Source organism: Nannospalax galili, unplaced genomic scaffold (genome assembly GCF_000622305.1).
Source record: "Nannospalax galili isolate Female #2095 unplaced genomic scaffold, S.galili_v1.0 scaffold34, whole genome shotgun sequence".
NCBI lineage: Eukaryota > Metazoa > Chordata > Mammalia > Rodentia > Spalacidae > Nannospalax > Nannospalax galili.
In genome coordinates, this window is record NW_008338996.1 from 5,693,356 (window position 1) to 5,702,427 (window position 9,072).

At 47.2% G+C, this 9,072-nt stretch overlaps 1 pseudogene; it reads right to left on the reverse strand.

The window, feature by feature from the left end:
- Positions 1-3,940: 3,940 nt before the first annotated feature.
- LOC103734550 lies at positions 3,941-7,804 on the reverse strand (annotated as a pseudogene).
- Between the last annotated feature and the right edge of the window lie 1,268 nt (positions 7,805-9,072).

Sequence of the window (9,072 nt, forward strand, 5' to 3'; positions counted from 1 at the left end):
TAAAAATATTTTTTCAAAGTGTAAAGCGGACACAAGATACGTTGCATACTTAAGGCATGGCAGTATTAGACTGACATGTATTTCTATTAATTTACTAACATTTTCACATTTATATTGTGATGGTTTGAATGAGAATGTCCCCCATAGGCTCCAAGTATTTGGACATTTGGTCTCCAGTTTGTGGTGCTGTTTGGGGAGGGTCATGGCACCTTTAGGAGCTGTGGCCATACTGCAGGAAGCATGTCATTGGAGGCAGGTTTTGAGAGCTGTTAAGCCTTGCTAGATTTCCAGTCTCGCTCTGCTTCCTGTGTCTACTTGAAGATGTGATCGTTGGCTTCCTGCTCCTGCCATGATGCCTTCCCTGCCATTTTGAACTCTAACCCTCTGGAACCATAAGCTGTAATAAACTCTTCCTTTTATAAGTTCCCTTATCCTCCTCCCACTCCTAACACTACCACCACCACCACCACCAAGTTTTCATCCACTTTCAAGTCATTTGTTTGTTTCCGTTAGCTTAGAGACCTTAAACCAGGGCCACTTCTTTGGCCCCGGCCAAACTGCCAGAGCATGAGTAACTCACCAGTGGCTTCAAAACTGATGACAAGGACTTCCTCTCCCCCTAGTAGCCCTAGGCTGCTATTAGCTCCTCTGGGCAGGGTCCCCTGAGCCCCTCCCGACCTGTGACTCAATGTTTGCTGTCTGAGTCTTATGCAAGCCCTATGCAGGCAATCACAGAGTTCATGAGTTCATGAGTGTCACAACCATGCCATGCCTGTGTGACAACACTTCACAGCTGTCATCTTGCTCTTACATTCTTCCTGTCCCCTCTTCCACAGTGTTCCCTGAGACTTGGAGTTGGTGATTCGGTCAAGCATGCAGCTATCAATTGTTCTCTGTGCCTCGACCAACCATGAGTCTCTGCATGAACTTATTAGAGAATAGCTTCTCTATTCTACAAAGAGAAGCTCCTTTGATCAAGGCTGAGGACAGCATGAGTCTATAGGATAAGCGTCACTATTGTAGGAGGCAGTTTGACAATATGTCCATTTAGAAAAATAAAAGATTAAGCCTTGCTAGATTTCCAGTCTCGCTCTGCTTCCTGTGTCTACTTGAAGACGTGATCGTTGGCTTCCTGCTCCTGCCATGATGCCTTCCCTGCCATTATGAACTCTAACCCTCTGGAACCATAAGCTGTAATAAACTCTTCTTTTTATAAGTTCCCTTATCCTCCTCCCACTCCTAACACTACCACCACCACCACCACCAAGTTTTCATCCACTTTCAAGTCATTTGTTTGTTTCCGTTAGCTTAGAGACCTTAAACCAGGGCCACTTCTTTGGCCCCGGCCAAACTGCCAGAGCATGAGTAACTCACCAGTGGCTTCAAAACTGATGACAAGGACTTCCTCTCCCCCTAGTAGCCCTAGGCTGCTATTAGCTCCTCTGGGCAGGGTCCCCTGAGCCCCTCCCGACCTGTGACTCAATGTTTGCTGTCTGAGTCTTATGCAAGCCCTATGCAGGCAATCACAGAGTTCATGAGTTCATGAGTGTCACAACCATGCCATGCCTGTGTGACAACACTTCACAGCTGTCATCTTGCTCTTACATTCTTCCTGTCCCCTCTTCCACAATGTTCCCTGAGACTTGGAGTTGGTGATTCAGTCAAGCATGCAGCTATCAATTGTTCTCTGTACCTCGACCAACCATGAGTCTCTGCATGAACTTATTAGAGAATAGCTTCTCTATTCTACAAAGAGAAGCTCCTTTGATCAAGGCTGAGGACAGCATGAGTCTATAGGATAAGCGTCACTATTGTAGGAGGCAGTTTGACAATATGTCCATTTAGAAAAATAAAAGAAGTAAGTGCATCCTTTGTGCATGTGGCTTCTCCAGTCATGGGTCTTTACCAGATTCTACAATCCTAGGATTCAGACTAGACGTGAACTTCCTCACCCCCATAAGAGGCATATTACTACTGCGACAATAAGCATCTTGCCTGGTGAATTAAAACAACAAGCAACTAAAGATGAAGATAAAGTCAAAGAAATGGTGTGTGAACATCAACAAAGATTTAGGGAAAATGAAAGGAAGCGAAAATTTCTTTTCTAGGGAAAAAAAAGTAATTGAAATGGAAAACTCGCTAGAGCGATTCAGAAGGCAGACATGAGCAGAAAAGTTGGTGACCTTGAAGATGGGATCTTTGGTGGCTGCTCAATGATACATTTAAGTAAATGCGGCTTCGCATCTGCTGAGATTCCCAAACCTCTGTTAAATGACAGTGAAAAAGTTAAAGTAAGCCCTGGGGACTCTAGCTCCCCAGTAAGTAAGGTGACTGGTCAGACAATATGAAGAATCTAGTGGTCTCGGGAAACTTGGACCTCAGTTTCTAGCCCATCAGGTAGGATGTGTATAATAGACGTGAGAGTTCCCAGGTGTAGGTCAGCCATCTATTCTTGCTGTGATCCCAGTAAGTAGTCCTGGTTTCTAGAAAAAGACTATGGCAAGAGAGAGGCAGTGGTGTGTAACATGCTGCTTCTCCAATCCCAACACCCAGATGAGCCCCCCAAAATCTTAAAATGCAGAATCTCATTCTTGTATGGGATGGTCCTGAAACACTTGTAATTTTTTTTCAAATATTCTTCAACCCACCTCTTATTTAAAAGGCAAAGTAAAACCTCAAATAAAATTAAGTGTTGAGGTTTGTCAGAAAAGGGGACTTTAGAAATGGGTCACAGGGAGTGGGAGGAGGGTGAGTTGGGAAGGAGTCAGGAGCTGCCCAGAACCTGCACTGCCCCTTCCACCATCGGTACTATGGAGTACAAGCAATGTCCACCTCACCTGGCACATTTGCCCCCATGGATGAAACACTGCTTGGATGCCTCAGCTCTCTGGTTACGCCAGACCAGCACAGAGCCACCTCTCCAGTGGAAGTCCCTGTTATTTCTGATGGGAGCTGCTCTGCTGGGCAGGAAAGCAGGGGGCCAGCAGCCCATGGTGATAGCGCTCATGTTGGGGGCTTAACCAGAGGTTAGTCACATGCAGGACAGTGGTAGACCCCCTCCTCTACCCATCCTGTGTTCCAGGATCTCTGTTGCTGGGGAAAGGGTCGAGAAGATATGAAATAGAGGAAAGGAAGGAAAACACAACTAACCCCACAAATGCTCATGCTTTAGGAAAGATCCGGCTCCACACACTTGGGAGTTAATTCCACTTTACTGACCATCACAGAGGGTCCACACACAATACCAAGTGCTTCTAGGTTTCACACATTCACCAGAAATTTTGCTATTGTTAAATAACCCCAGAATGCTGGGGCATGTGCAGGGAAGTGAGAAAGCTGGGTAGAAGTGTTAGGGCCTTCTTTCCCCTCCCTATTTTAATAATGAAGAAACAAAGGGAAAATTCCTTCCTTTGAAGGACTTCAAGTAGTCATCTTATTTGAGGAAGAAAGGGGTTTGGAGCAAAGAGGTTGTGGTACTGCTAAGGGTGTGGTCAAGAACCAGTGTTGTGCCTGACTTCAGCCTGGACCCAGAGCACCATCAGTAGGTAAGAGAATGGCATGTTTTTGTTTGGAAGGGCAGAGAAGAGGCCACAAATGGACTTCCCACCTTCCTTGCCTCTCAGCCTGGTCTGTTTTCCCTGATAAAATTCTTCCCAGTGGCTGTCAAAGAAGCGGTGCCTGATGTGCCCAGCCTTGCCCACTTCAGTCACCCTCTTGAAGGTGTGGCAGTTGTCAAACAAGGGCATCAGCTGCAAATTCCTCTGAGCTGGTATAGCCTCCCACAGCAGCTGTTGCTGAATAGTGGAAAAATCTACAGGGCTCTTGATGATGCTCCGGCTCCAGGAAAGGCCAGGCAACATCATAGGACTCCATCACCATTAGGATAATCTCACAGAATATGAGATCATTGTGGTGATTCCTCATTGAGAGTGTCCACGACTTAGAGGGACTCAGCCTTTCTGAGGCAAGTCTTTTCCTCATCAGGATCTGGCTCATCCAGGGGCTGAGATGGAGCTGAGTCCAGTTTTCCTGGGCTGCTATCAGGTGTGAGGACTGAGCTGCTCAACAGAGAGCTGTGGTTCTGAGTCTGGCTCAGCCAAGATAGGAACACTGACTGGCTGAGATCATGCTGGCTCTGATCAAGAGACAAAGGAGAGATTTCTGGATCCAGGAGCCCATATGGGACTGGGGAAGGGACTGAGGCTGGGGCTGGGCAGGGGCTGAAGCTGAGAATGGGACTGAGGTTCCAGATGAAACTGTCTGGGGCTTTTCTGAATCCTGTACCCTAAGAGGAAACTTAAGGTGCCCAGGTTGCATGAACCCAAGCTTAGACTGTCATGGTTGGCCTTAGGTCCTAGCTAGAGAGGAAGCGGTATTGGAATCAGTTAACTACCTCTTCACAAAGAGGAGGGGAGAGTTGGGTGTTGAATTGTTTCCTTCAAGGAGTTTCCTGCCTTATCACATCTTCAGTAACTAAATCTCTTCTGCTCCTTCCACAAAGATACCAGCCGAATATGGTAATACCCGATGGTGGCACCTGAAGCAGTCCTGACCCAAGGCGACTGCTAGAGGCATGATAAAGCACTAGGTGAAGCACCTTCTTGTAAAAGAAGAGCTGATGCTTACTGAGTTTTTCTATCTGGTGATCTAATTCTGGAATGTTAGATGCTGTAGCATCAACCTCCCTATCTCCTCCAACCCCGTGACCATGGACAGCTGCTATGGTCCCTTCCTCATCCTCCTCTTTCATGCCACTGGTCTCTTTCATGATCTGAGAACTGCGTCCCGATCCCAGGCCTCCTTCAATCTCAGTCTCAGGCCACCCAATCCGCTTGGTCAGAGCGGTGTCAGCCTTCAACAATCCATTTGTTTTTCCCATAGCTGGATGTGTTCTTGAGAGTCTTATCAATCTTAGTGATGATGATGATGATGATGATGATGATGATGATGATTATGATGATGGAACTGTGGAGTCTGTGGACAAGGAAGGCTAGGACAGACAGCAGCCTTCTATTGGAGTGACTGGGCCAGAAAAGGCTGGCACACAGGCTGTCACAGAGGGCTTCTCCACTCCATATGTCATGAGGAAGCAGCTCAGTATTTCAGACACACTGTCTCTGGACAGTGGGATCTTGGAAACCTTCTATCCCAACAGAGCCTGTAGGAGGGCAGACCAGGATCATGGAGTGCAGTCTTCAGGAGCTGCACCAGCAGGTCTTGCACTTTGCCCAAGCAAAGTGTCACCTTGACACAAGAGTCCTCGCTGCCAGACTCCCAGACTAGGCACGTCTTTGGTAGGAACAAAGCCTAGCACCTTGCCAAAACTGTGCAGGAACTCCACGATGGCCAAGCAATCTGAGAAGGCCCTACTGGGCAGAGTGAAACCAGGGATGCTTGTGAAGTCAGGCAGGGGCTGGTGGTCAGTCAGACATATATCCTCAGTGGGCGTCTTCATCTCCTCCAAGATCACCTGTTGCCTCTGTCGCTCCTCCAGATGTCTGTGTGTGGCGAGGGTCTGATCTGCTTTACAGGCTGGCTTGGCCTTGGTCACCTCCTCTTTTCCCTTCATTTTTACCTCTGCTTTCTCCTCCCTCTTCAGTTTCTCTTGCTTTGTCTTTACCTTTTCCTTCTCAGTCTGGGATTTCTTCTTAATGTCCTCTGCTCTGAGCTCGGCTGTCGTTTTCGCTTGTTTCTGGCCTGCCCTTCGGTCAGCGTCTGGCTCCCTCCCCCAGGTACCTTCTGCCTCTTCTTTTTGTTTTCCTCGTCCTTGTTTTATCCTCCTCACTCAGTGTTTCTTCGGCTTCCGGTTTCTTTGGGAGGCGGTTGTCTGTTGTATTCACGAGCTCGGGGATTTTGGTTTTAGGTAGCCGACCTCCTTCCCGTTTTACCTTGGGGCCTCCCTTGGCCTTAGCCTTGTCACTGTTTTGAGGTCTGCCCCGTTTGCCAGTAATTGCTTGAATTCTGGAAGGAATCCTCTCTGCCGAAAGCTGGGTCCACTGCAAGCGCTCTGCTGTGTCTCTTCAAATAAATCTCCAACAGGCATGTAAGAAGGGAAGCTGAAATGCTTAAGGCCAACACTGTGCACCACATTACAGCTCGGGTACTTGATAACTTCTAGAAACTGTGTCATATTCTTCCCACAGGCGCCATAATACCAGGTCCCCTACCACCAGAAGCTGCCCTTCCTTTCTTGATGTACACTTCTCTCTGCCACCCGTGTTAGAGGGGAAGACGAACTTCTTCTGGGGTAGTAACATGTCTCTTCAGGACATCACCACTACGAGACACTGTGACTGCTTCTCCGGTGAGATCTCTTCTAGATCGGTAACAGCTTGAGGGAAGCTGCTGATGTCTTTATTTGCAGGGAAGGCTATTGGGAAGGCAGCTGTTAGAGAAACTAACGGGAAGCTTGAGGGGAGGTCACTGGCGCTATCAAGAATGCTTCCAAAGAGACAGCTGGGAGGGTAGCTGAGGATGCCGGAGGAGCTGCTGGAGAAACTTCTGCAGAAGCTGCCAAGGAGGCTGCTGGGGAGGCTGTTGGTGAAACTTCTGGATGTAGCTGAACAGTATATGGCAGGTCCGGGGCAGGCTCACTCAGGGGAGGCAGGAAGTCTGAAGATTGAGTCTCCATGTCTTCCTGTTCAGTCACTGCCATTGTTCAGGTCACAACTGCTGTCTTGTAAGACAGGCTCCCCTAAAACAGGCAGAGAGGTGGGGCTGGCAAAGACAGAGGCAGATGTGTGACTATCATCTACCAGGAGTTTGAAGGCAGTAGCATTATTGATGGAAGGCCAATCAAGGGCAGCGATTACAGGGCTGTCCTCAAGAGGCAGCTTGTCTTCTCTACCCATCAGCTCTCTGTCATCTGTACCATAAAGTCCTTTACCCACTGGCTCTGGTGCCAGAGAGTCAAATAACTTAAGAGAATTTTCACTTAAGATTGGAGTGTCTTCCAGTTGAGCAGGAAGATGGGAAGAATCTTCTAAACAGCTCACTGTGGGACTGGGGACCAGGACTAAGACCTCTTGGTGTAAAGACTCCACAGAGGAAGAAGGACCATTATAGCCACACATATTTAGCTCTGGCTGCTCTTCCTCAAACTCCAGGCTGCCTACCAAGCCAGGACCATGTTCTGCCACAAGAGAAGTCAGCTCCTTTTTTGCTTTCTCATCTGAATGGATCCCATTGCTTACCTTCTGGGAGGATGCAAAGGTCTGGATATTAGATCCAAACATAGAAGTCTGTGGGGAGGTGAAAAAACTTGGGTGTCTATTGGGTATCATATCAAAGTTCTGGTCAGGAATGGAATCATATGGTTCCTGTAAATCAAAGTTAAGCCCCATGGGACCCTGGGTACCATTGGCCTGGAACACTTGACTCCCAGCTCGAAGATTAGTGTTGTGATTTGGGGATGAAGTTTGTTGGCTGCCCCCTAAGGATGCCATTGAGTAGTATTGTTGCCCAAGAACTGAGAAAGAAGGGGCTGGTCCTTGAGGCTGCTGCCAGGATTGGTAGATGAGTACTGTGAGTAGTTCAAGAGACAGTCATAGACCACATTAGGGTGATGGAGTTGTGAGGTGCTGGAGGAGTGGGGAACAGAGTTCGAAATCTCTGAAGTAGTAGTATGAGATTCAGTAGACAAGTCATTAACATTCCCATTCCCATTCAAACTTTTCCCTTGCTGGAAGCTCATGAAAGAGTGGTTAGTGTAGAGGCCCTCCCCTGAGGAAGGAGAAAGTTTCAGTCCTGGGGCAGCTGGGGCAAGGGAGAGGCCAGTAAAGTTAAAACGGTCTTTTGCCTTCATTTCTGGGGTGACTGTGTCTAGCTGGGGTCAGTGCTCCTGTCTCCTCATGGGTCAGGTGGGTCACATGGCTACACTCCTGGAAGGAGCTGCTAGTGGGAAGAGGGTCGTGGAGTATGGGGTCCCAGATTCAGGTCCAGGAGAGGGGAGGGAGTTGTGGCTCAACAGCAGGGCCCAGTGGATTCAACATGGCCAGTAGGGGAGCAATACTTATATTTTTTAAATGCTTTCACAATTCTGGGTGATTTTGAGTAGCTGGTCTGTGACTCATATCATGAATAGCAAAGGTGCAGTGGAAAAGATCTAGGCTCAATGAGGCACATGGTTTAATAATTCTGAGCTACTTTCTTTCTAGGAGTACGGTTCATCTATTGGGATTGTGTGAAGATTAAACTGAAAAGCATGATCATAAATGCTTACAAAATGTAACAACATAACCAGATAAAGAGGAAAATGTCTATCAGCATTCTTATGCCTCCATCTCTGCCAACTCTTTAGTAGCCAGTTGGATGGGTCATACCAAAAAGACACCGAACTGGTTATGTCCACCAGTGAGCAAGGTTACCAGTGCTACAACATGGGTAAATTTTGTCTTCTTAGAGAAAGTTAGGCCAAGTGTGATCTGTAAATATACTTTCTTTCATTTGTGTTTACAGCTGAGCATCTCATGCTGTAAGTACTACACAGTCAGGTGCCTCTAACATAGAGGAGAACATTGTATATTTGACTTAGATGGCTAAGCCTCATGACCTATGGCCTCTTTACCGGAACTCACCATTGGTATAAGTATCAGCTTGACTATGAAGATGTACAGTTTTTGTCTCACATAAGGATAGTTTTCCTTATGCACACAATCCCTTCAGTTGATATCAATCACCATGTGAATCACGTAGTAGCATGCCATAGTTTGAAAATTTTTTCAATTCCTGACTTAATATAGGTCATATTTTTTTCAAAACTTCATACTAAGCCTGGAGCGATGACTCAGGGGTACTGACCAAGTACTGCTTATCTGGAGGATCCGAGTTCCATCCCAGCACCTATATCAGGCAGCTCACAAGGCCTCTACTCCACTTCCAGGGGGATATGATGCCTCTGGCCTTGAAGCACACTGGCACTTATGCACATACTCATGTATAGACATATACACACAAATAAAAATAATGAAATAAATAAAGAAAATCTTACAGTGAAGAAAACCTGAGTGTAGTGGTAGATGCCTTTGATACTGGCACACAGGAGGCAGAAGCAGGCAGATCTTTGTGAGTTTG